Raw genomic sequence first — 27,965 nt, forward strand, 5'->3', positions numbered from 1 at the left:
CCCTCAGGCGCCCAGCCGTTGGCTCCTGGAGGCGGAGGGAGGTGCTCGCGCGCCACCGCCGCGGAGGCAGCGCGCGCCCGCGCGCGCGCGCGCCGGGGAGGCTCGGTTGGGGGGGGGTGGGGTTGGGGGGGGGGGGTGGTGTGTGGGCCGGGGGAGGAGGAGGAGGAGCGCGAGCGCGTGCTGCCGCCACGCCGGCGGCGCGCGCCGAGGCGGGCGCAGAGCGGCAGGGACGGCGGCGGCTGCGGAGCCGGCGGGGGACGCGGCGGCGGACGCGGCGGCGGCAGCTCCGGGTCGCGCTCTCCCTCCGCTCCACCGCCAGCCCGCGCGGCCGAGCTCGTAGATGGGGCTGAGCGGCGCCCGCTGAGGAGGGGACGGGGAGCGGGAGCCGGTGCCAGCCGGTGAGTTGCGGTACCGGCGAGGAGGGTCGCGTGTGCGGGGGGCGGGGAGGAGGGCTCGTCCGCCTGCCCGCTTCTTCCTCCCTTCTGGCCGGCGGGGAAATGGTGGTGGGTAGGCGGGGTCCCGCAGCCATCCCGGCCGAGCCCGTTGCCCCGGGGGCCGGAGCGTTGCGCGCTGCCCCGACCGCTGGAGCTGAGACGCCCCGGTCTGCCTGTGGCGTGAGGGGGGAAGAGCCGCCCACCCGCAGGTACCGGTGCCGGGCGGGCCTGCAGGGGAGCGAACATGGCAGCACCGGAGTCGGGGAAGAGGGATTTTTGCCCCCGGAGCGAGGATTAACCCTCCTCCTCCCGCCTCCGGATGCGTCCCCGGGAGACTCGCTCTTCATCTGCCACTCCGGATTATCTACCCGCCCACCCTCCTTCCCCCACCCCCTTCGCGGTATTTTCTCTCCTCCTGGAGATTATCAGATTTCCCGCCCCTCCCTCTCCGGGATCCTCCGCCTCCCCCCTCCTCCGAGGGGATTATCTCCCCCCTTCTTTGCCGGATTATCCCCTCGGTGCTCTGTCCCTGCCCCTCCCTCCCCGGTTATGCCCCTCCGCAGCCTCGCCTCTCGGGGATTATCTGCGTTCCCCTTTGGGGTGATTCCTCCTCTCTTGATCTCTGCCCCGGCCTTTCCCTGCTTATTTTCCTCCCGAGGAAGTCATCCCTCCCCTTCCGTCTGCCTCTGACTGGGGAAAGGGGAGAAAAGGTGGTTGTAATCGGGTGGGCAGGAGTTTGCAGTAGTGCTGTTATCTCCTCGGTCTCTGTACGAGTACTCACGGGCAAGTGGATGTGGGCGATAGGAGAGGCACCAAGGATGTGCAAAGCTTGTGGCAGAGTTCAGCCTGTGGCGTTGTGCTCCGTATGCAGGAAAATATCTGCACTCTTTCTGCGATGTTACAGCTGCTGGTGAAGATGCTAGTGACAGAGAGCGTATCTGGATCAGTGCTTTATAAAGACATGCACTTGCGTGGCTGGGTGGTGGACGTCGCACGTTAACCACAAACTGCACTGAAAAAAAGCCAACAGCCTCCTAGTTTCTTTGAGGAAGGCACAACGTGCAGTAGTGGAATTACAATGTAAGTGGGAAGGTGCATTGATGACATTGATGCTGCCCAGGGGTCAAAGCTGACTCGAATAGCTTCAGTCTTGGCTTTCAAGGCAGTTGGCTTTAGGCTATTGCTCTGTGGTGAGGAGGAAGGAGGGAGGTATCTTTTGCTTAGGCTCTGATTCTTATGTGGTTCATTACTGTCAACGTGCTGGCAGAGGAAAAATGAGTTTGTTTCTAAAGAGGAGAGATAAGGTTTGTCCCGTGTATTTGGCTCCTGTGTAGGTTAGAGCATTCCCTTCTCATTACTCCCGGCCTTACTGCACATGGGATCGCTGGAGGAGAGTTGCAGATCTTCTGACCATGTTGCGGCACAAGGCCCAGGATTTTATCCATTAAACTTCTCTGACTTGGCTTTGAGATGAGGAGGGGCTGTGAGAAATTGTAGAGAGGCTGGGCAGCTATAAATAGATGTCGGACTAGAGGAGCCTTTGAACGAATCTTAGCATGCTGCTTCTTAACAGATAGTGTCTGTTAAACTGGGTGAGTTGACACTAGCATCATAATGTTTCCTTTTATTTCAGTTGAGGTGGCTGGCTTTTAACACTTTGACATGTGACTGGACCATGCAACATCTCACAAAATTCTGCTTGAAAATGCCATAGAGAAAATTCTTATTTAAATAAAGTGCTGAAAATTGGAGTTTAGTTTGAGCTCATTTTAATGTGATTTTTAAAGGTCTTCTCAGAGAAATCTTTAATTTCCTCTTCCCTTCCTTGAAATGTTTGGAATTGATGATCTGGTTCTCCTTATTTTGTTCTCAAAGTATCGCTCTATATAGATTATACGAGATCCATATTGCTGTGAAAAATCTGCAGTACTGAGGCACGGTGTCATATTGCTTGTACCATTGTTAGTTTTTTATTTCCTCGTCTTTTCTAGATGAGACATTTTACTACTCTCATCGGCACTGGGTTTTGTGGGAGTGTTTTTGTGGAACCTTCAGCATCTTACCAAAAGTGTGTATATTCAGCTTTGAATTTTGAGTGCTTGCATTTATTTCAGATCCTACAGATCACTGCTGTTTCAGCCTATCTTGTCAAGAATTACTTAATACGGAAATTATTGACAAATACACTGTACCAGCTATGTGGAATGGTGTGTGTTCTGCTGCTATTATGGGCTAATGGTGCATACTAAAAGTCTCTAAAATGTTTGAAAAGCTGTTGCAACATATGTGCCATTGGACCTTTCTTGAACTACCTCTTGTTGCCTTTTTTTTTCTTTAAACGAATAATGGAAGCTGTTAACTTAAACCATGGCTTAATCACATATGTTTCGGGGATTTTTTAAATAAAATAAAAATAAGAAGTAGCAAAAACATGCCTGGCTAATATGAAGGACTCTTAATGAAGGCTAATAGAGAGGGTGAATGTCTGCAAGAGCCCTGACTTTTAGGATGTTTCTTATTTAAAGTATAAGATTTTAATATAATCTTTTTTTCCTCTGAATTACTGTGTATGCAAACCTTAGGGAGGTAGAAAGGAACAGAAATCTAGGCAATAAAATTTAGTACTTCTGGCATTTTTAGATGATGTTTAACCACAGTAAAAGCAGGAAAACCAAGTAATCTACCACATAATTTGGCAGGCTTTATCTTGAGCTGTTAAGGATGTGATCTGAGCATTGTCATTAAACACTTAGCTTTTTCAGTCAGAATCAAGTAGGAGCTTGATATTAAGTCTTTGTGTTGGGTATTTCTACATACAGAAACCAAGGTCAGTGAACTGGGGAAGTCTATAGTACCATAATGACAGACAGAAGTCTTTAGTGTGAGTCTCTTTGTATAGTGACTTGGTCCTTTAATCATTCTGTTTTTCTAAATATCTTTATTTGTAGAAATTACTTACAGTTTGGATGCAGTTTATAAAAGTTTAGTGTCCTCCTTTAAAACCGTGCTTTCTGCTATAGTTATAAGTGATTTAAAGTTCTGACTTGATGTGACTGTCCCAGGCTCTTCTGAATGCCCTTTGACCATCTGTGCAGGACTCTTAAAAAAAAAAAAAAAAAAAAAAAAAAAAAAAAAAATTTTGTTTGTTTTATTATGCTGTAGAAAAGAGGAAGGAATTTTTTTTACTGAAGAGACAGGTATGCACTTGGGATTGTAATAATGTTTGTAGTAGTACTTTAGGTGTTGCATCCAGAAGTGGAATGAATTATACTGTCCTAAGATTTGAAAGGGTAAACACTCGTACAAGTTTAAATAAAATGCCCTGTTGTGTTCTGTGTTTAAGGTAAAAATGGATAAAAATTGACTTATCCTGATTTGATGGAGTTGACTGAAGTAGCAATCATGCTACTAGATGAGAAAAAAGTATTTACTGCAGGAGGAGTACCACAGGATGGACAGATGGGTTCTCAACTCTACAGACACCTGAATTTGCTTTTTAATGCTTATTCTTTCTCTCTCTCTTGGTTTTGGTTGGTTTGTTTGTTGTGTTTTTTTCTGACCTGGCCTGGAATGAGATATGTTTGCTTTTCTGTGGAAAAGAGAGCCAACAGAGGCGTTGAGATGTGGGGAGAAACTCTTATTAGCTCTTCTTAACAAGCCAAACAAGTTACTGTACCAGTAGGACATGCACAGTATATGTTCTGTAAATTCAGTGCTGAGACAAACTGGAATGGGTTTGGCCTTCCACATACGGTAAAAAAAAGGCTTTTTAGAAACATTTTGCAACTGGAATGGCACAGACGCAATTGGAGTTATTTGTGTGGAAATATGAAGCAGAATATGATGGCAGGGTTAAGAGGGAGTCTGTGAGAGCAAAAGCGGTTTTACTGCCCTCCACAATAGAAGCTCATGAAGGGTTCTGGGGAAATGTGAGTTTAGTTCAGGCTGACATGTGAGAGGCAGGCTGAAATACGGATGTGCTGATCACAGATATTAGAAGAATGTAATGGTTTGTTTTCATTGACAGGAAAGTGTCAGGTTTTTATCACAGGAAAAATAGTAGATGATGATTGTTTCAGAGATTAAAGCTGATCTAAGAATTATTTAAATGTGTGTTGGCTAGAAGGCAGTGACACATAGCCGGACCAGTAAGTGTTAGTGGCTAGCTCAGTGCAGTTGTGACTGAATTCTTCCTAATCTGAGTTCAACAGAATGTCAGAATAATGGTTCAGGTTTTGAGTTGAGGAGTTAAGATAATTTTTAAGTTAAGGTGTTACCTGATTCTGTGGTCATTATAACCACCTGCAGCTGGGTCTCAGGTTATACTACAGCAAAACTGTTGTCTTTTGCAGTGGGATAAACAAAGCATCATGATGTTAATGTGCTATCCTGTGGCTTAAAAATTGCTTTTTTCAGAATAAAGCAAGCCTGAATTGTTTAGTTACGGCTGATACGATTCTTACAAGAATAATGGAGACAAAAAAGAGAAAAAGAGCAGTTAGAAGAGGTGTTTTTTCATATCAAAACATTTACGTTCCTATTTTGGGTTAATTGGAGTCTTTAAAATGATGGTAAGCAATTTCACAACCTGTATTAAATAATAAAAATTTGAAAATGGGAAGTTCTCTACTCTTACCTCATGTTTAATTATTTTTCAGGGTCTCTGGCTTAAAAGATAAGGTGTTACATATTGAGAATGCTTCATATTAGCAACCATTCTGTGGTTTTTACACATCTAATGTTGTAATGTTAGTGGCCAGGTCTCATGAAAGCATGGTGGAAATTAACAAGATATTGAAATTAGATGATGCTTCAGATTCAGTTGCAACAAATGTTATTTGGATATGTTGTTTTAAAGAGTATCAACTAGTTTTGCTTTCTGACGAGCAACTGTTTTGAGAATAGGAACCTTGTGAAATCCATGCTGACTGCAGGGAATGTCAGTGGTTTCTGAAAACTTTTCTTGGGGGGAAGGAAACCAATTAATTCTTTGCATCGTACACAAAACCAGCTTTTAGAGCTTTTGCTTACCCAAATCTCAAAGGATCAAATTACTGTTTCAGTTAAATTCACTTTTCCAGTAGGTGGAGACAAAACCATTGGTTTCACATAAGCTTAAGCCTTTACTTTTTGATTCCAAATATTTTGTCAAGATACTGTTGAAATAATGAAAATTAGGAGGTAAGAAAAATAGCTTAAATTTATATTTTAAGATAATTCATTTAAGGCTCTTTTGATGATATAGTTTGGCATTCAAATATTATTTCTGTAGTAAGAGGGGCTACTCAAATAGTTTAGTTTTAGTTTTCTAATTGAAGCCTGATCTCCACCAACTGGTCAAATGTGCATTAATGAAAAGTTAAAGTGGTGCCATTTTAAGTATCTAAACACAGGAGGAGAATAGTTTGAGGGTAAATAAATAGACTGAGAGTATAAAGATAGGGTAAAGCTTTTTCTTAAGACTAATAACACAATGTAGGGAAGCACTTAAGTAAATCTGTAGGGGAATGAAAGAAAAATGTATTAGCCACTCTGACTGTGTTATTACATTTCGTGATACTTTAAAACATTTATTTTAATTCCATGTTCATTCATCAGTTATTAATGTTATGTTCAGAGATATGCACTCAGCTATCATGTGAGAGGTTTTGTATGTAAAACATCTCAACTTTTTATGTGACTGATTTTTTTTTTTTTTAACAAGTCAGTGGGCCAATTGGTAAGTCAGGCTGTACATATCTTCTTCCTAAAATTCCACTCTGTGTCTTTCCTGATCCACTGTTGAAGTTTACAGAGGTCTTTTTGGCAAGATGAAACTGCTTATCCCTCAGAAGTTCTGAAACTGGGAAGGTAAACTGCAGTCTAGTGAATGATATGAGCGAAAACTTTATTTCGCCATCCCAAGCAATTCTGGCTTTCACTGTATTGTGAACTGTTGTGCTGTAGCACAGTGTTGCTGGACAGAAATTGCTAAATGATATTTGCATTTTTCAGGTCACTAGAAGTACAGGAGGAGGAGGAGGTGTCATTAACGATTGGAAGTTCACTTTATGCATTCATTGGTAAAGAACATGCAGGCAGGGTGAAATTGTTAAGTGAAACTTAATGTTTATAGAGTGTATGACTGTAGGGCAGTCATCTGAATGCAAATCATACAGATACTCAGTTGATCTTCCCAGATCTACTGGTACAGTTTTGTTGCTTACACTAGGTTCAGTAAGCAACAGCAAAATGGGATGAGCAGTACTTGATTTGGTCATTTCTGATCAGTGAAGCTCTTTTATATAGATTTAATCTGTGTAGTATTTGAGCAACTTCCAAAAGCACGTTACATGATGTAATTGGCATTTGTCATATGTGATCTTCCCTCTGAGGACAAACTCTTTTCTCAGTGTGATATTTAAAGCAATGTTCAAGTGAAACATACTTATGAAGTGAAATGCTGGTGATACTTGGACTGGCTCTGTGATTTGTGTTTCATTCTTAACTTTCTCCAGGGTGGCCCACTTGCTGCACAGATAAAATTTAACCTTGGCGTGTACCTGTTGTGTGAGGAGTTGTCCATCATTAGCTCCGTGATGATCTCATAGGTGTCTTGGCTCAAGAGTGATAAAATGGACACACTACATTTGAGTCACTGTTCTTTGGGAAGCAAGATGAACTGGCAACCAGTGTTACTGGGTTTTAAACAGTGCTTGTGTAACATTAGCTGGTCACATAGATGTAATGACTGCTAGAGTCACTCTGCTGGTTGAGTACCCTCATCCTGCCTGGTGCTGCTGCCTGCAGAGATCACATCCATTTCATGTTCCTGTTGCTAGAAGGGAGAAATGTTTGAGGAGTTTTGAGGACAGGCAATAAATACACTAAAAGAAACGTTAGGAAAGGGGTGAGAGAGCAGTGAAGAATTGGCAGTTGAATCGTCTCATAAGTTTGACACGTAATTAGGTAGAAGGAATTCCATTCATCCGTCTGTCTGTGTCGTGTTCCGTGTCGTGTGTGTCGTCCTCGCCCCCCTGCAGCGCCTAAGATGTAGATCTTAAGGATCAAGACATTGTTAGAAATCGCGCTATCGGGATGGGAGAGTAACTGTATGTGTGCACTGGTGAGAAGGGTAGGGGGCTTCGGGTGTTGTTAAAAGGTGGGTTTTTTTACGTCGTTATTTAGAAGTTCCGAGTGTCGAGTCTGAAGGCGTGAAGCAGAGCCCCTCCTGTCTCTCAATAGAAATGTAGCTCGAACGCTCCCTCTAGTGGTCACACCGTGGCATCTCAGCCTCTGCCGAGTGACCGGAGCCAACTATTTTCGTTTGGGTGCTTGCTTGCTTAGCTGTGCACAGTGATAAATAACCCGGTGCTATTTAACAAGTATGTAGCTAAATACATTAAAAAAATAAAAGAATCCACTGTAGCCAAACTTGGTATATTTAGAAATCTTGGTCTAGTAATCGGATTAAAAAGTGAATTTCCTATTCAGTGTAGTCTATTGCTTGGGTAAGTCGCTGCAGTCTGTTTGCTGGGACTTTTTGTGCTATTGCCAGCAAGCATGCAGGTTTACTGTTGAATGTAATTTATTAGCTATGAATTAAAGCATATGCATTTAACTGCCGCATCTTGGCAAATAGATCTGCAAACAGCACAGACTTAACTAAACAGCAGCAGAATGAAATGCATAGTTCTTACCAAGTTTACCATACAGTTCTCAGTCTTAGGTCAGATTCCATCCTATTACAGTTCAGGAAGGCTGTAAGCAGCAACAGTAAGACTGTTGAACAGGGGTCTTCAGATGGAAGTATTTCATTGGTACTAATGAACAGAAAACGGAAAAGAGAAGGGTGGACTGTTCAGCAGCTGGACTCCTAATAAAGTGGGTGGTCTCAGGATGTGTTGTTGTAAGTCATTTGAAATTACTAGAAGTGAGTGTTTCATACCAGATTCCAAGTTACCGGTATTATTTCACTTGTTTTCTTTTTAACTGTTGAAAACTTGAGCTTCTGGTAGTTTACTAGGAGCTTCTGGCCCTGTTTGACCACACGTCTTATTTCTCCATAAAGCCAACAGAACTATTTTTGAGACAATTTCGTATCACACTGAGACTGTCAGAATGGTGCTGTTAGGTCTTGCTATTAACTGAAGATGTTGAATTAAAACACTTTATGTGGACTATTAAGTAAGTTAGAGCTCATAAGAATATAGTGTTTTATTTTTTTCAAGTAATTTCAAGTAATTTTCAAGTAATTTCAATTTTTTTCAAGTAATCTCATTTGTAAGGTATGTAGAGGAACGTTCAGTGAAACCAGTAGGATTTTTTTCTTTAGAGTTGTAAGGATTAGTCTAGTTACAAATTTGGCAAGGAGTGCTTTTGCAGGAATTTCCAAAACATTCTGGTTCTTCGTTTAGAATGTATGGGCACTATATGTAAGAGTGGAACTGTATGTCCGTTCATGTCTGACATCTGGTGTTCTGCAGTCAGTCTTACCAGTTACACATACCTGTTTACCACCACCAAAAAGGACCATTACACAGAATGTGTACTTTTGTACACAAAATTCTTTTCCCAGTATTCATGTCATTATGAAGCTTTTACACATTAAAAAAAAAAAAATAATCCCCTGGGCCTCCACACCCCAGGCATAAGTGATTTTACTTTACAAATATAATTACTGTGCTTCCAGAAGGTAATCTCTCTGGACAGCCATAGACTAGTTTGAATTAGATTACTCTGGTTTTTCCTCCAGGGTGAGTTAATACATTGAGTTTTATTTTTCTGTAATTACTTCAAAATTCAGATCAGTTTTAGTGCTTACTATTCTTCCTTATTACTGGACTGGGATAGCTAAGAACACTTGCATTTTAAAGGTTAACATTGACTTTTTTTACCCTTAACTTTATTTTCTCCAGATATCTATCTGCTCTACTCCTGGAGCTTATGTTGTATTCACTTAGTCTCAGTTGTAGAGTTTCTTAATTTGGAAATACTGGAAATATTTACTTAATAAACTGAGAGTAAGCACACTAAATCTTTCAGTTGTGACATTTTAAGTAAGTCTAGCTGGAGCAGAGTTTTTATTAAATTGGTATTTCCAAAGTTCTGGGTTTGCAAACCTTTCAAATTGTTTGGCAGTAAGCTGCGTGAAGAAAACAAGTTACTACGGTTTACCTCTATTACAAAATCATGGGACAGAAGGCCAGTCAATATGAAATAAACAGAGTTAGTCTTTGGAGATACTACAGTCAAGAAAATGTTTTTCCCTCTTTTCTTCATGAACTTCAGCAGGAAGGGGAATTCTCTGGATGGATGATTGTGAGCCAAGGTGGGACACTTAATTCCAAAATGCAAGTGCTTTTCTATAAATGGCCTGTTTCTATTTGGATTTTACTTTCTTTAAGAAGTAGCTGTGCACTTAAGCACTAGATCAAAGAAATCTACAATGATGAATTTGCAAGAGAACCTCATAGTTTGAGAATATAGTGCTGTTTAGAAATAGGCAGAAAGAAATCTTTGGTGTTTTGAGGTCTTGGGACGTGACTTCCTGTTTGTGTTGAATACCAGGCCAGCCAGCATATCTGTAGAGGCAATTCGTTTTAATTCTGTAGTTGGCATCTGGTGTCACAGGGCAGGAGTCTTATATACTAATGCAAGATTTGCTAAATGCAATTTTAATGGGTAAAACTTGTTACTTGTACTGTCAGTGAAGCCCTACACCCTAGCTACATAACACTTGAATTCATTACAAACCTGAGAGTATCTGTGTGCTCTTTAATATGGTAAGTTTTCAAATGAGAGCTGTCATTGGGTCAGGCTGAAGGTCCATCTAACTCCTTTTTCCAACATGCAGTGCAACTTCTGAAACCATTCAGAATCTATCAGGGGCTCCTGTTAACATTATCTCTGAGCGGATTTTCAAGAAGACAGAAGACATGAATGTCTCTTGAGAAGGAGCTGGAGCCAGACAGTCTAGCATCTGGATGGCCTTAAATTCAGCTTCCAGAAAAGGTTAAAGCAGCAGCATATCATGGTCCACAAGCACCTAGACATCATTAGCCAAAAACTGGTGAAGAATTTCACTGTGCTAATCTGCAACAGTGGCAGAATCCAAAATTTAATGTGTTGTTCATGACTAAAATAACATCTTATGCAATTGCCCTGGGCCTGCACATTAACAGCTTCTAAAAAGATCTGATTGCTTTGCAGAGGGGATTAAAAACTAAGACAGCAGAATGACTGGTAATGGTGATGGAGTACTGAAGGTCTTCAGAAAGTCTGTCCCCTTGTAGACAACAAAGATAACACCTTTGCCACCTTTTCTCTGCTTTTCTACAAGTCATTAGGGAGCCAGTATAAACACAAGAGGATGATCTGAAGTATTAAGCACAGGTAAGCAGCTGTAGGTGTGCCTCCCTGTAAGAAAAAGATTCCTACTCCCTAATATTGCATGAAGAGAGACCCTGCATCAGAATGTTTCTAATGTTTGATGTGATCTTGCTCTGTGTTGAGATATTGCCCATTTGAACTGAACAGTTGTTATCAGTAATGGGTTAGAGTTGGCAATCAGTACATTAAATGCTCTTTTAAAAAAATTTATTATTGTTTGTATGTGTGTGTGTGACTTTATGCATACATACATGTATACATACGTAAGGGCATTTTTTATAAAGTATGTATTTTATATATACATGTTAAGAGTGTATGTGTGTATATACATACATAAATACCTTAAAAAAAGGAACACTTGTCTATTAACAAAAAGCCCAGCATCCATATGCTGCCTAGGAAATTATAAAACAAAGTAAGCATACATGATATTTTCCCCAGATAATCTCCCAGAATCCAAATAATGTTTAAGTTGAAGACTTTTTGAACCAGATGAGGTGCTTTGAGATGCTTCCTTTTCAAAACTAGTCTCAACTTCTTCATGGACTTGTATTCATATATAAATTGCTACTGTGCTCTGGAGACCTATTTGATTAAACATGAGAAACTCTTATCCTTGGACTGGATTACTCTTTAGTTTCTTTAAATAATTGACATGGATTTTCTCTGGAGTGCTTGATAACTGAAATGTGATATGTATATCGTAGCCTGCTGTGAAGACTGAGCCAGTCCTAGTTCTTGTTTTGGTAATAGAGCTGGTGGTAAGTTTGCAGCAGATTAATGATTACCCATATGTGTTGTTTAGGAAGCATGTCAAACTGACTAGGATACCCACAGATTGTTCTTTGGTTGGCCATTGCTCCATTCTGCCTAATGATCTGTCCAGATGGGACAGCAGAAATAGATGTGTGGTCTCCAAGCACTGAAGCCTATATGCCTGTTTACATATTTACCTGCTTTCCAGAAATCTGGGTGCTGCAGTGTGACATGTTCCTTCTGATCCCATCTTCCACGCAGGCGCTAGCCTTGACCAAGATCTTGGTGTGGCTTTAAAGATTCTTCTGCCCTCGGTGTGGGATTTTAATAAACATAGAAAGGTACAGTGGTATGGGGCTAAAGGAAGAACATGTTAATAGTTTGAATTTGGGGTTGGTTGGTCCTAGAGTCCCTTGAACATACATGTCTGTGCTGGTAACAGGTGGTCATCTGAAGTTAAAGGAAGGACTTTGAGATTAGCAAATGAAAAATACTAGAAGTCAGACTGACAATATGGTATCCTGTGCTGGGAAACAGATCTTGAACTGACCTGTGGAAATGCATAGATAATAAGGAAACAGTCATCTGTTTTAGATTGCTGTGATTAAAAGATTAAAAGTCATCCCTCCTGGAGTCCCTCTTCGCATTGTACTATATTTATACTCGGGAACAAACTGTAGCAACTGGCTCATCTTTCAGTCATTCTGTAGGTAGCTAGCATTTTCTTAGATTTGGTATCGCTTGGAAAACACTTGCAAGTTTATGGTAATACCCAATGATTTTAAGCTTCTTGGTTCGGTCCTCTGATGCAAGTAAGGATGGAGTCAGGACTTGTAGACCATCTTGTGTTAACAATGAACAGATGTATTTTGTTCAGTGAAATCAGCTTGATAGGAGATCTTAGAATCCATTCACCATACACAATAGAAATAGTTTCTGCTAACTGTTGGAAATGTAATTATGAGTACTCAGAGAGATGTAAGGAGCTGTTTCCTCTCTGCTTTTTGGTATTTTATCTTTTCACACTTGTTGGTAAAAGTCAAGATTCTTGTGTTTGATTCCTTCGTCAGTCGGTTGAAGAGGCAATAAAGAAGCAGCATCCCAATATAGTTTTCTAAAAATGTTTTTAAAAATTGTTTTTCATGCTAATTTTCTTATTACCTTTGAACAAGAAGTGCAGCCACTGGCAAATCCCTAGTTTGGAATAAGGTTTAATATAAGTTGGGAAGTGCATAAAAGCAAGAGCAGTTCCATTACAAGAACTTGATAAGTGCTTTTTCTTCTTGGGATGAGAGCTTTTGATAGTGGTAGGTAAAACAAATAATTGATGGTTTTTTGTAGTTTAGAAATAATCCAACAGTGGAGTTCAGAAAAGATTGAACAACTTTCCTTTTCCCAAGTTGCATCAGGAGGGCAGGTGACTTCCTCTAACTATTAGTACGTCTTGCTCAGAGAAGTGACAATGGTATATCAAATTTCCATTCTCAAAAATAACTATAGTTTGATCATCTGATGTCTTGAAGGTGAGGCTTAACTAGACTTGTCTTTTCTCTTGATGAAGAAATAGATCCTTTGGAAGAAAATTGAAATAAAGTGCAGCACACATACACTTCTTGTGTAGAAATAGGAGAAAAAAAGAGGAGTAAAATTTACCAGCTGTACATTGAATATTGTCTGTTCAAGTGAGGCTCAAAAATACTCTTGTGCATCTGAAGATGTTGAATGCATCATAAATCTCAGCTAATATTATCTAGAATTACTATACTTGGTTATCTGTGACCAAAATTAGAATCCTGCTCAAGCATTTATTACATAGTTTTTAGAGTTCATTGGCAGCTTCTGACTGAGTTAACAAGATGAAGAAAGGCAAAAGATGTGAAGAGTCATCACGACTCTAGATCCTGGCCGTCTTTTAAAATAGAATTTAAACATGTTAGAAAGATCTCTAACTATCTATAGTGCAGATCAGTTTTAATCAAGCTGTTCATCCTTTTAATGCAGCTAAGCTGCCATTTTGGTTTTAGTCTCTACTCTGTTTAAGTGTTTGGGTATACTTAGGAAAAAGGAGGAGTACTTTCTTGGGTGAGCAGAAATAGGCAGTGAATGGAAGTCAGAGAGGGACCTGGGGGTGTTGACTGACAGCCGGCAGAACAGGAGCCAGCAGTGTGCCCAGGTGGCCAAGAAGACCAATGTCATCCTGGCTTGTGTCAGCAATAATGTGGCCAGCAGGGACAGGGAAGGGATCTGACCCCTGTACTTGGCACTGGTGAGGCCGCCCCTCGATTCCTGTGTTCAGTTTTGGGCCCCTCACTACAAAAAGGACATTGAATGACTCGAGCGTGTCCAGAGAAGGGCAACGGAGCTGGTGCAGGGTCTGGAGCACAGGTCGTACGGGGAGCGGCTGAGGGAACTGGGGGTGTTTAGTCTGGAGAGGAGGAGGCTGAGGGGAGACCTCATCGCCTCTACAGCTCCCTGAAAGGAGGTTGCAGAGAGCTGGGGATGAGTCTCTTTAACCTAGTAGTAAGCGACAGGACATGAGATAATGGCTTCAATTTGTGCCAGGGAAAGTTTAGACTAGATGTCAGGAAGTATTTCTTTCCAGAAGGGGTTGTTAGGCATTGGAATGGGCTGCCCAGGGAGGTGGTGGAGTCCCCATCCCTGGAGGTGTTTAAGAGTCGGGTTGACATAGTGCTGAGGGATATGGTGTAGTTGGGAACTGTCAGTGTTAGGTTAATGGTTGGACTGGATGATCTTCAAGGTCCTTTCCAACCTAGTTGATTCTGTGAAGGATAGTGGAAAAAATCGTGAGCATATATGAATATGAATAACCTTTGTGAAACAAATGGGTTAATTGGGAGTTATACTATGTGATGTTTCCTGGTTTGTACTTAGGCAAATACATGCAAATACCTGTTGTCAGCCTCTTTTGAGAGGATCTGAACATACAAACCTCAGAATGAGTCTCTTATAAGTAGGTCAGTTTTTTCCTTTTTGCTCTTTTTCTCTGGCTTGATTCCCCAGAACAGATGCCTTAACTTTGAAGTCACTGGGGACTACTTACCTGTTTGCAGCTGAACATATACTTAAATCATCTCAGTAATATTTTAACAAATCCCATTTCTCTGTAATATTAACAAACTTTTTTTAAGGCAGTAGGCTGAAAAAGGACCACTATGAGTGGCAAGTTGAACCTTCTCAGCTTTGGGAACTTCCTTCTCCTTCCCAGCAAGGAAGGAGTAGTAAGCATAATATCATCTTCCACATAGAAGTGTTCCAGGCTGTATACATGTAGACAGGTGGAGCAGGTGGCGGTCCCATTTAAACACCACCCTTTCCAGCATGGTGAAGGCACTGTCTTTTAGTGCTAGACTGTGTGCAAAAGTGATAGGCCAAGTGTGGTTCCTGGGCCATCAGCTGGAACATGCTCTAAGCTATCTTACATTTTTTCATTTTCCTTCTGAGACATTCCTTTTGCTGTATCTAGTTTTTCGAATTTTATCATAATGTGTTGCTTATTTTCCAGCCATTTTTTTTGCCTTTTATTCAATAAATTTCCAAATTACTTTTGGGCCTCAAACAAAATTTTACTCTTGTTTCTGTGTTGGAGAGATGACCACCTTTTCTGTGTATGATAGGGTTTAAATTCTGGCTAAATGTTGTAAACATTGATGTTGGGGGGTGTGTGCATGCATGTGTGTTATGATGGCTTGTGTAATTTGCAATCATCTGTTTTGTACATTTCCAAAAAAACCCATGAGAGATAATCTGACACTAACATGATCTTGAATTTCTACACCTCAGTGGTGATTAAACTCATTAAAATATATTTTCCACCTTTCCCAAAAATATAATCCAACAAAAACCTTAAAAGAATTTAGTTCTTTTATAGAAGCATCTTTGTACAGCGTGTCAGAAGTGCTGTGTCTGTAAGTTTGTTTGGGATGTTCTTATTGTAGTGTGTGTCTTTTATCGAATCTATTTCCGTTCCTCAAAAATCATAGGCCACTGTGTGTTGCATTAACTTTGTTAGTGGTATAGATTCAAGTAAAAATTTTTAGGGAAAGTAAAAATTTCTCAGATGCAGTTGCAGTGATATTTCTGTGCTTCAGATTTATGGTAGTCTTGCAGCTCTGCTGAACTGGCAAATTTGTGCTGCACTATGCACCTCTCTTATTGACAGTCTTTACATTGTTTTTATGTGTCTACCATACAGAAAAACCCTATATCCACCTGTTCTTAGAAAGTCCTATAACTGAAGAGTAAGACTGGTAGAATTACTGTACTCATTTATTTATTTTATTAAGTGTCGAACTTAAGATAGTCTTCCTGATACTTTAAATCCAGAAAGATCTGAAGTATGTGCTCATACAACATTGTATGAATGCTCCTTTCTCACAGAAAGATACCTGTTTAGGTTCAGGTATCTGTCTAGAACAAGAACTGTCTGCGATGGACTTTGTTAAAGAAAAATTAGGAAAACTGAGACAGTGCATTGTGTGTCTTTGGTGAAAATCCTTTAGGGGAAATGTTCTACAGTTTCCTGCTGCTAGTCAGTATTGTCTTCAGAATGGATGAAAAATTTCTTGGTTTGTACTTAAGTTTAGACTTTTTTATTTTTTCATGTATTACACTACTGAATATGAGCCATTGACTACTTTTTGGCTTTAAGATCAAATAACTGTCTTAGGACTCTCATTTGACATTTGTCATGCACAACAATAATATGTGGGTAATTAAATTCTGTGTATATCTTGAGGCAGTCAGTGAATTTGGTAATGCTTAATTTTATTTGGACTCACTACCTGTAGGAACAGAGAAGACTGACACTTCATGGGTCTAAAGAGGTATAAAATCCATTGGTACAAAGCTCAATTTATTGCCGACAGTGAAAATCTGAATTGCTGCTTCTGAATCACAGTTCACGCGCCCAATCTTCAGTTTGGATATGTGCATGTCTGCTTGCTTTCTACCTTCTTTCCCTTTTTGTAGTCATGTATGTGTGTATAATACAGGTCCAGGAGTCATATGGAGCCTGAGTATGGGTTTACAGGTATTGTCAGAGCAAAAGTGTAACAGGCACGCAAGACCAGGAAATAACAAGACTCCTTGGTGTACTCTGCTTAAATTTGTCATTTACTAAGCACAGGAAAAATCACAGTTTTGAGCACATGTGAAATTTATGTAATTGCATTGTGAATTCCAACTACTTAGAATCTATATTAAAAAATTATCACTAGGCTATTTAATTCTCTACCCTTTCAGCCCTAATTTAATGCTGTGTTGAGTTAACATGATGCATGCTTGATCATTACTTTTTCCTTCATAGACCTTGATGTCTGTTGTTCTGGACAGGGGCATGGTAATTAGTTTGAGGGGAAAAAAAAAAAATACAGGCACTTTGCTTCTTCTTTGAACTACTGTCAGGAGCCCATTCAAACCAGTCTCTTTGGTATTGAAAAGCAAGCGTTGATTCCTTCTGTGAGAAAGTTGGCTTGTCTGGCGCTGAAAACTTATGCTGAGAAGTGATGTGGTATTTAAATTCTGACACTGTGTTAAGAAAACCAGAAACTGCCAGAGTTTCTGCAATTGAAAAAACTTCTTTCATGTTTCAGCTGCTTCAGCCATTGAACACAAATTCCTTCTCATGGAATCAAGTGTCATTGCTGTTCGCTACCATGGCAAGTTTTGGTGGAGAAATAATCGGTGCCTTCAGTAAACTTGATTTATGGAAGAGATATTAACAAAAACAAAAAGATACCTTTCCAAGCAGAGTGCTATTATTATTATTGGTAAGGTCTCTGCCAAACTGACTGTTCCAAAGGAATTTTCACCATGAAGATCTGATGCTTCTAATGCACCTCTGTGTACAGACTAATGCTTGTAGGGAGACCAGCAATCCAGTGAGTGCTTGCCTGGCTATGAACAGGCTGCTGGGTTTGTACCTTTGTTAGTGTGTCATTGAATCTGTTTGGGGACAGGTGTTGTGGCAGTCTACCTGCATGTGGTTTACTTTATATCTGTTTCCTCAAGCTGTTTTCCACTCCCAGCTGGACCAAAAAGTAAGCTGAAGTCCAGCATGCCACCTTGCTTTGCTCATGCATGTAGCTGACATGTAGGATGCTTGAAGCTGAGCTGCCAGGATGTGTTTATTTAGGGAAGTGCAAGACTGGGCTACTTAAAACTATCAGCTGCTCTTTGAGAAGAGACAGCCAACCAGATCCTGTCCGGAGTACAGGACTTGTTCTTGCACCACATGCAAGTGAAATGTGTGTAGGTATGTGGGAGGCCATATTAACAGACTGGGTATCCAAAAAGTTGTAAAATCAAAATTTCATTTGGGTTTTTGGCATATCTTCAGGAAGAGTGTAGGGATTATTTGAAACATAACTAAACAGATTGATTTCCTTTCTATGAAGAGGAATTTACATTTTCTGAAAATGCGTTCTTAGACTATGTTTTGTTTTGGACCTTTCAAAATTATGAGGAAGAATGTGGCCATTTAACTTCAATGCTGAGTTTGCATGAGACAATGACTACTCCATCTATTTAATTCTTATTACCTTGTGTGTGCTTTATGACCTGCCTGCTGAGATAGTACTTGTTTTCTCTGTTGCCAGCAGTTAATGAATGTCATGAATGGGTTTTTTACCTTATAACACCCAGAAAATGCTGGGTATTTTAGGATTACAGAAGCAGACATCATTGTGCTTTCAAGTTCACTTGGGAACTTGAGGGCAACTTCATGTTAAATTATTCCACTATCTTAAAGCTAGTTGTGTCCAAAGAACCAATTTATCTGTAGGAGGGTACATTGCTCTCTTTTTATATATCTCTCAGGCCCAATACTCTTCTGGTAAAGAGGAATTTAATGGGGAGTATAATAAGCAGAAACTACTATGGATGGGACTGACTGACTGAGAACTCACTTAGTGTGATGAGACAGTCCTCTCAACTGCCATGCTGAAGATGGTTGGTAAAGCAATTAGTATTTTCCAGGCGAGGACCCAGATTTCATAAAACCTTCTTGTGGAAGAGCTGAAACATGGAATTATTTATCGATTCCAAGGTTAGGGGTGAAGAAGAATCATGGTCCCTGACCTGCCGTTTCTAACTGTACGTGGGAGGACTTTAATAGGCTGTTTTGAGAGTCATCTCCACTTTCAATGGCATTAGTAAGTAATCCTGACTACTGGTACTCAAGTAACTGGGCTGCAGAACTTGTGTGAATCTGAGAGGTTAAGTTGTCAAAACGCAGTGAGGTTCTTACCTTAGTCAGGTACTGCTTTACTAGCATCCTTCTCTCTTCTCTCCTCCCACCCCTTTCTCTGAGAGACCCTTAAGAGTTGGGGGAAGAATAGAACAAAGGACTTGTGTCAAACCCAAGAGAATACGTGGCTTTTATTCTTTCACCGTAAATGGAATTGAAGAGAGTTAATATGAGGATATATATGAACTGCTTTTAAGAAACAGCAATTGCAGTTTGGACTCTAGAAAGAAATTATCTTAAAATTTCTTCAATTTTTTTCCCTTTGTAGACTTTCTCATGTTTCAGATGCACTAAGAAAGCCCAGTTCCATCATGGCCTCATTTGTACAAGAAAACATGTTATAAAAGAGATAAGTAAAAGTTACTGTTTAAAACATTTTTACTTTCAGATACTACAGTAATTTACCTAAGAAAATTATAAAAAGCCTTGATAGACTGCATTCTTTGATGAAGTTTTGCAGTGGTGTGAACTGTCCAAGAAAAAAAGTTTGGCTGTCCTTGCATTTGTGAGAATTTCTTTTGAAAAAAAGAAAATAATTGAACTGAAGATGTGCAGAATTTGGCTTGTGCAACAGTAATTGAGGGAGTAATTTGGGTAATGTGGGTGACTGGAAGTACGTACTTGAACGGTTACTGCTATCAGAGAAATAAGCTGAAGTGAGAGGGTGAGATGGCTGCCTTCCACTACTGCAGTTACTAGGCTCTGTGTGCTTTCATATCAACTGATATGGGCTTCATACAATAGCACCAGTTTATATCTGGGCATGTAATGTATTTCTAACTTCCCACTTAATCTTTAGTTCTGTTAGTAAGCTGTACTTCATTTAAGCACATTCTTTGGACACTGGGAATGAAGCCATCAGTAGTTGTTGGAAGCAAGATTTTTGTTTATATATGAAGCTGATCATTATATATCTGAGCATGAACTATGTTACCCTGTCTTTTACTGCAGCCCTTCCACTACTCTGAAGTTGTAGCTATGTCTCTGAGCTTCTGTCATCTATTACCCTGCTTTCCAAAGGGAGAGATGAATGGAATGATACTTAAAACTCATTGTGTTATTCGAAAACTTGTAACTATATATGGTCGCAAGTTACTCACTGTAATACTTTACTTCTCTGGTTTTGCTTCAGTTGTGACAGAGTACATGACTGAAAATTCACAAGTTCTTAGGCAAAACTTAATGAAACCAAATTTGGTATTCTAAGGAAATAGAGTAGAAAATTTTCAAACTTGTCAATATGCATCACAGATGTAAATGCAAACTACTGTTTTGAAGATAACCTTTGCAGTTTCTGTGCCTATATCTACCTTACAGAACACAGAACATTGTCATTCAGTGTTCACAGCAGTAAGTTGGAAACTGACTTGAAAGTGAAGATAGTGAACATTTGAAGTGGTAATTCCCTTAAAAACGTGTAGTTCTTAATGCAAGCTGTCCCAAGACTACTAGAAATAACTTTTTCCCCTATTATTGTGTCCAGATATTCTTAAATTGAAACTATGTTTCCCACTTTAATTAAACATTTGTGATCCTAAATAGACCCTGACAGCATATTGCGGGGAAATGGTCTGGGAGGTGAAATATGACTAAGTGCAGTGTGACTTAACTCCATGGAGTTTTTCAGTTCCTTTCAAAATCTGAGTGTCAAGGTGATAATTTTATTCCTTTTCCAGGGTTCTTGAACATACTCTTCAAAGGATTAAAGGAAGGTAGCTGTTGAGGATAATGAATAGAATGTTTTGTAAATCTTGTTTGGGTTAAATTAGAAGTTTAGAATAAAGCCTCTTACTAGGGAAGTGTCTGAGATGCATTTTGGGCATTCATGCAGGTCAAGTAAGCATTTAACATGCTATCATGTTTTGCCATCTCTGTATTAAAGTACAAAGGTTTTATGTGGTATTTTTTACCATTTAAAAACATCAGCAATGTTGTTCTGCAAACAAATTTGGAAAAGCCATTTTCTATCCACTACATCAGTACTAACATTCCAAGTGTGTTTTGGTAAATTTTCTTTGTAGGTAAGGCTTCACTGTGTGTCCTTAGAATAAACAAGAACTGGGTCATATGACAAGGATAGTGAAGAGAACTTTTTTTTCTCCTGTTGTAAATTACCCTGAACTGTAACATTATTAATTTAGCAACTTGCTTTTACAGCTTCTTTAATAAGCTTGTTTGCTTAGAGGTGGGGAGTGCTTTCATGAGAGGGAAAGAATGAACTTCAAGTGAAACTTCTGGAAAATGTACCAGGGGATCATGTAAAACTGAAAACTGAGGTCATGGGCCAGACGTAGTTTCATTTACATTTTATAATTTTTTTGCAGTTCCACTCTTGTCTTAAACTTTTCATTTGCAAGTTGTGATGCAGAGGAAAGCTTTCAGTGAAATTAAGTAGACTCAACTGAAAATTTCCCCATGGAATTTTTGCATGGTGGGTCTTCTTCCTTCTAGAAAAATGAGGTAGATAAGATAATAATATAATAATCAAATATATTTTACATTTTAAATCAGAATACTTTCTTTTTTGATTAAAGAATGTGTTTGGGTAGTCTAAATCTTTTCTAAAGTGCTTTATTTTGTGATCTGAAAAGCTGTCTTGCATTTCTGCATATGAATTTATTGAGCAATTTTCAAATGCTTGTGCAGCATCTTTAATAGAACCTCAAATAAAAATATTTTTATGTCTGCACTGATGCAGATCTAATTTAAATACTCCAGTGCTTTAGGCTGGAAGGGAAAATTCAAAAAATACTTCACAACAACAGAAATCTGAAATAGCGCATGCATGAAATGTTAATGGGTGTGATGTATTGAAAGGGCATAGGTGTTGCATTTGAAGTGGCTGCATCATAATGGGGCAATCAGATTTTGAAAGTGCTGTGTTTGGATGCTTTCATTTTAGAAAGCATTCTGTTGTTATGAAATAAGTCTGAGAATGTGTTAATACAGCCTTACTTCACTCAGTATCAAAACTTGTCATAATAAAATTCTTAATTGTTAGAATTCCTCAGTGTCTGCTACACTTAAAGCTGTAGAAAGAGGCAGTGTTAAGAGCAGCAGCAGTGTCTTGATGAAAGGTGGTTTCTGGTGAAACTAATTGTCTAAGCATTTTCACTGAAGCAAAAGGTGATAAAAACCAAAGTGCCAAAACCTGATTTGAAACCTAGAGCAATAGCAGCGGGACGAAATATACATGAATATACATGTAGTGTGTTGCACTTAAGGAAGAGGATGCTTTGTGCCATTACGAATTTAAGGTTTGGATGGGTCAGAGTTTCAAAACGATCTCTTAGATTCTTTGTGACAGATGAGCAGATTGAGCTGGTGGTATGGTGTAACTGTGAGAAAGTCAAAATAGATCTCCTGATCTATCTGTATCATTAGAAAGGGAGGTATTAATGCTGTTTTGCAAGGCACTCCTGAGACTCTTGTCTGATATACTTTACACAATTCTGACTGTCCATGTTGGAAAAAAGATGTAGACTGGAAGAGATACAGGGGAATTATTCCAGGCTTGCTTCTTTCCCAATAGGAGAGGAGAAATTGCCCTCTGCAGGACAGAACATTGCCCTCTTTAGCTTTGAAGAATGAAAACAGAGGCATTGTTTGCTAGATGTAAAAAAAAATTGGGTTGATAACAGGGAACAGAAAGACTTGTTTAAGCTATATTTCATATTAAACAAGACTAAAGTTAAATACACCCAGCTATTTGAAGTGTGGATTTAAAAAAAAAAAAAAAAAAAAAAATTACTACTGGTATTCTGTTGAGTGATCAGGTGCTTTCAGGTGAAAGGATGCAAGCACCCCTGTGGTACAAACTACAGTAATCAGATTTATCGTGTGTCTCTGGAGGTGTAGTGTTGTTACTTTGTTATGCAGTAGATATCCAATTTTGTATATTAAAAGTACCTTGGCACGTTTGCAGATGTACCCAAAAAACATTACAAAATAGCTCGTTAAGTATTGTTCTGAGCCATGACATTTACACTTATAATAGGGTACCTTACTGTTCTCATTAATTTTAGCTTTCTTTGAAGATGCCTGCATAGTGTCCCAAGATGCAAGTACAAGTGAAACATGTTCATAGCAGAATTTGAACCTTCCGTTTTGTTGCTGCTGGAGTGCCTGTTCTTAAAAGCAGAACACAACATACAACTCATTTCACAGCTCACCTTTATCCACTGTGACAATGTTGATTGGAGACCGGTAACAAGATGCAAGCATGTAACACTTAAAAGTGGAGTTCTCCTTTCCCTTTGGAAGGGTGTTCACTGTTTTCTCTTCAGGTCTAGTACTTGTGTGAAGAAGGGATCTGATTTATGGAGATGTCTTCATTGATTTCCAGTTGGCCTTAAGATTATCAGTGGGATAAAACTGTATAGTTAGTTCTGCATGACTTCATCTCAACTTTTCCACCAAGAAAAGTGGTACAATAAACTGAATTTTTTTGTTAAACAGAAATTGCTCCTGTGGGTATATAACGGTTATCTTTACCTACGTTGTTAGTATTTTGTCAATCAGTTATGCTGTTTCTGGCTCTGTCACCCTGCAACAGATAAATAATTTAGAGTCCTGTGACAGAAATAGAGATACAAAACTTTGATTCATTTGGAAGAGTGCATATTAGACCTGAAAATTTAAGATGCAGAGAAAGGGGTACTTCAAAAGTTGTACTTTGTTGCAGCTTTCATGCTGGTATTTTGGACTTCATAAATACTGGCATTAATTGCCTGTGTGACTGCAGAGAGTACAAGTTTCTTCATCCAGCTGTTTCTTGCAAAATACCAGGGAAGATGATTATTGTGATCCGGTAAGTTCAGCCTGTTGTATAAGTTGAGTGCGGGACACGTCCTGAAATTTGTTGAGTTTGTACTGAAGCTTTGGGTACAAAGTAGTATCTTAGACTGCATATCCACTGAATGTGTTTTGTCTTAGTGTAAAATCAGTTTAGAAATATCCCCTAGTACCTGAAGTACTAAAGTAGTTGAAGAACTAAGGGAGTACATTCTTTGTTCACCAAAATTGAAATTTCTCCTGGGGCATATGCTAGTATTCATTGAAAGTACAGCAGTCTTTGTGTGACATCAATACATACTTTCTTAACATCTGTAGCTGAAAAGAAGAACATTACCAAAAAAATTAAATAATTCAGCCTTTTTAAAAAGCTTTTGGTTGGTTTGCTTTTACACTCCGGTTTGTGCTATGTGGTAGTTGAAGCTTTTGCACTAAATTCCTTCCATATTTTATTTCAAACGCAACTGCTGCTTGTAATTTGAAGCACAATACTGTTTTTAATTTCTCTCCTCTGGGAACACTTAATTTTTTTCCTACAATGGAAGCTTTTACATATATAGCCCTACTTGTCTAGGCTATAGGTCGAGGCTTTCAGAAGTATAGAATATCCCCTTTTCTTTCCACTGATCTCCACTGTCTCCAACAGACTTAGATTTCTGGATTACTTAAATGTTTTTCAAAAATGTCTTCAATGTCTGGAATATTTGATCTTCATGTTTGTGTAGCTTGGCAGGTGCAGAGAAATCTTAATGTTTTGAAGTCTTCTCAAAGATCTCCTCAAAGATTATTTCTTCCAAATGGCAACATATGAATATTTGTAATAGCAAGAGGAAAACTATTTGTTTCTTTTAAGCTGTGCCTTATCATAATTGTATATATACAATTTAGAGGGAAAATGTAGCTGGTTTCAAAATTTGGCTGTTTGGTACTACCTTTTAGGGAGACTAATGCAAATAGCTAGAGCAAAAGCTTCATATATTTAGGGCAATGTGTAAAGTTTTCAGAAACTGTGGAAGTATATTTATTTGTTGTCAGCTGGCAGTGGTGATGTTCCGATGTTCAGCAAAGATTTACTGTAGTTATTAAGTTTCTGATGAACATATTCAGAGGCTGTAAAACAACATATTAGCAATTTAGTATCAATTCATAAAGTAATTATTTGAAGGCACCGGTCTGCTTTTTGCTTTTTTAAAATTAATTCTTATGTTTAGCTCAAAACAACCACTGATAGGATAGCTTTTTGGTGTTGCCAAAGTGGCCTTGGAGAAGTGCAGGCATCCATAAGTGAGTTGATGATGTTTATGGGTTTCAATTGGAGCCTTTTATATTACAGAAGTAGAGATTTCTGTCTTTCAGTATAGTATCAATATGAGTTTTCAGTATTTATTTAAAGGTAGTATTTACATGGTGTGAAAGAGTATATAGCAAAGTTCAAGAAGAGTAATAGCAGGGAGCAAAGCTTTCCATGTGAGTGGAGGATACCAGGAAATAATTACAGAGTCATGGAATCACTGAGGTTGGAAGGGGCTTCTTCAGATCATCTGGTCCAACTCCCCTGCTCAAACAGGATCAACTGGAGCTGGTTGTCCAGGACTCTGTCCATTGGGTTTTGAATATCTCCAGAGATGGAGACTCCACAACTTCTGTAGCAACCTGTTCCCGTGAGGGTGCGACAGATGACATAAATGGAATCAAGAGAAATTCAGGCCATAGATAAAGAAAACCTTTTTCATCATTAGGAAGCAGTGGAAGCATTTGCTAAGAGAAGTTATGTAGTCCCCATCCTGGGACATTTTCAAGACTTTACTGGGTAAACCCCTGAGCAACGTGTACTCTCATAGCTATCCCTTCTTAAAGCATAAGGTTGGATTAGAGACCTTGTGGAGACCCTTTGCACTTAAGTTAAGCTTTCATAACTTGATCTAGTTATTTTCCTAAGTGTATCACTGGGAAGAAAATAATTTTTAGTAATCCTCTGTTTCAACTTATGACTCTCAAACAGTTATATATGTTGTAATTCAGTAAGAAGTGCTACTTTATTAGTGGAGCATGAAAGCTATTTAAACAGAAAAATGGGAAAGTGAATTCTCTTTTTAAAGAATTGCATCTCCTGAACCTTTCAGAAGGCATCTTAAGCCCTCCTGCCTCTTCCAGTGTGGCACAAATACCATAATGAAGGGGCAAATTCATTAGGTGTCTCAGACTACAGTGGAGGAATTGCCATGCAGGTTTCTGCTGTCTTACCATTTGTTTGCTGTAGAGGACTTTCAACTGTGGGGTTAGACCTGTACAATTTAAATCATTAGATGAGAAGCTTCTCTCCGTCAGAAAAGACATATTCAGCATGTTTGTGTGTGTGCATGTGTATGCTTCCTCAGTTAATCATCATCTGTGCCTGAAGCTTGCATCAGTCTTTCTCCAATTAAAAGAAGTCAAAAAACTTGGTAATATTGAACACCTATATAGGTTTATCTTCAAAGCATTAAGCTTAGTTACTGAGCATCAAGTAAAGTTAATTGCCTTTGTACTTTACAATTGAGATCTTTTTATTTATAATCCTTTCAGAAAGAGAAGTCTTAATTAACACAGTTTCCTCAGTACCGGATTTTAGTGTATCTCTTATCAATATCTTATTGTTGGTCATGATACATATATTCAAATAAGACTTAACCTTTTAATTCCTCTGGTTTTGGAGATGCAATGCTTTGTTCCCTTTTTATCTTTGCTGAAATGATTTTAAAATAGTGCTTTTCTTTCCAAAAGATGCAGCTGTGAGGTCCATCTGTTCATCAGAAAATTTGTTCTTCATCTTTTTTTAGACAAACTTCACTGCATGAAAGAAGTATGGCTACAGTATTTGGGATGGGGAAGGGTTGTTCACTCTTCCCCAAAGCTTTTGTGACCTTAAGAGTCATGAAAAATGGTCACGAAAGATGTAGCTGAGCTAGGTTTGATAAGAGTAGGGACTGCTCGAGCTTCTATTTATAATTATGCTAATGTAGCTCAATCTAGGCTTGCCAGGAGACTTGGAGAAAATGAAGTAAAAAAAAATTAGTAAACATTTCTAAGCATTTATGTTATTTCTTTTCAACATGCAAAAATTCAGTGAGTAGAATTTGAATACCTAGAGGAGCATTCATTCTTATCAGTTAGACTTTTCCTCCTGCCTTTACTAATTCACTGCCATATATGCTATTCATTTCTCTGATTCTGCAGTCAGTAAAGTATGCGTGCTGCAGAGAACAGCTTCCTTTATTAAGCAGTCTTACTGTCTTTCTAGAGGAGATCCACTGTATTTGCTGAATGAAGAAGGGGTCCTGTTTAGAAAATGTGCGTACATGATGGTACAGTGGACTGCTGCCCAGAAGTCTTTGAGTTAAGGTGGCTATTGATAGGGCTATAGCTGTGCTGGCCCAACACTCCCTGCTTGGCAATTTTGTGTCAGGTAGCCTGGAGAAAACCTCACGCTGACGCAGATGCAAAGTCTGTGGATGCTTGTGAGCCTGAGTATCGCTACCCTACTACAAATCAGCAACATAGGCATACCTTGTATGGGATTGTTTAACTACTTTGTAGCCTAGCGTAGAGAAGCAGAGGGGTGAAACTGCAAGTTACATCACTTTTATAGTACTTCTCTGGAGCTATTTCTAAATGTAATCTCTGCTCAATGAATACAGTTGCTGGCAGTGAAAATGCAAACATCGTGTTGTATGTGCTCACTGCATAATGCTTTCCCAGAGACTTTTTATCTTAAAAACTGGTTTCTGAAACTTTAACAGTAGTAACAGAGGGCTTTGTCAGTGTTTCTTACATTCTTGGTCAATAGTCTGTTAGTGAATGAACTTGTTTGTACTAGCTCAAAATGTTAACTTGTTCGTATGTACTCCTGTGGTACTCTTAGGCTGTCAAAAATGTTACGATTTGTAACAGGGGAGAGAAGTGACCACTACAAAATAACTGGTTTTTTTCACCTTAAGTTAAAACATAATTCCATTTTTTAAAAAACATGAATACAAATGAAATGTACACAGCTGTCATAAGTTAAGAGCTGTATGAGTTACAAATGAATCTTCCTTTGTCTACACATATTGGGTGCCTTGTGAAAGTTTTCTTTTGGATACATCCCTCTTGCAAAGGTTATAAGTCCCACAAGAAATTGTTTCCAAAGTTTATGTATGTGATGAGATTTTAATCTAAATTTCTAGGCTTTGTGTAAGCACCAGCCTCATCTCCTAGCCAGATAAGTAGGTCATGTGGAAATAAATATGTATACATTTATGTGAATATATTATACATAATTTTCTTTTCATTCCTATTAGTTTGTAAGCTTGGAGAGTAGTAAA

The 27,965-nt window shown here is 39.1% G+C and overlaps 1 protein-coding gene across 1 annotated transcript in view; it reads left to right on the forward strand.

The window, feature by feature from the left end:
- Positions 1-273: 273 nt before the first annotated feature.
- Positions 274-27,965, forward strand: part of PALS2 (protein associated with LIN7 2, MAGUK p55 family member) — a 65,154-nt gene continuing 37,462 nt past the window's right edge. Inside the window, exon 1 of the mRNA XM_074900423.1 lies at positions 274-398. The gene's annotated coding sequence lies outside the window, so the exon portion shown is untranslated. The remainder of the gene's footprint in view (positions 399-27,965) is intronic.

Source organism: Athene noctua, chromosome 2 (assembly GCF_965140245.1).
Source record: "Athene noctua chromosome 2, bAthNoc1.hap1.1, whole genome shotgun sequence".
NCBI classification, from domain to species: Eukaryota; Metazoa; Chordata; class Aves; order Strigiformes; family Strigidae; genus Athene; species Athene noctua.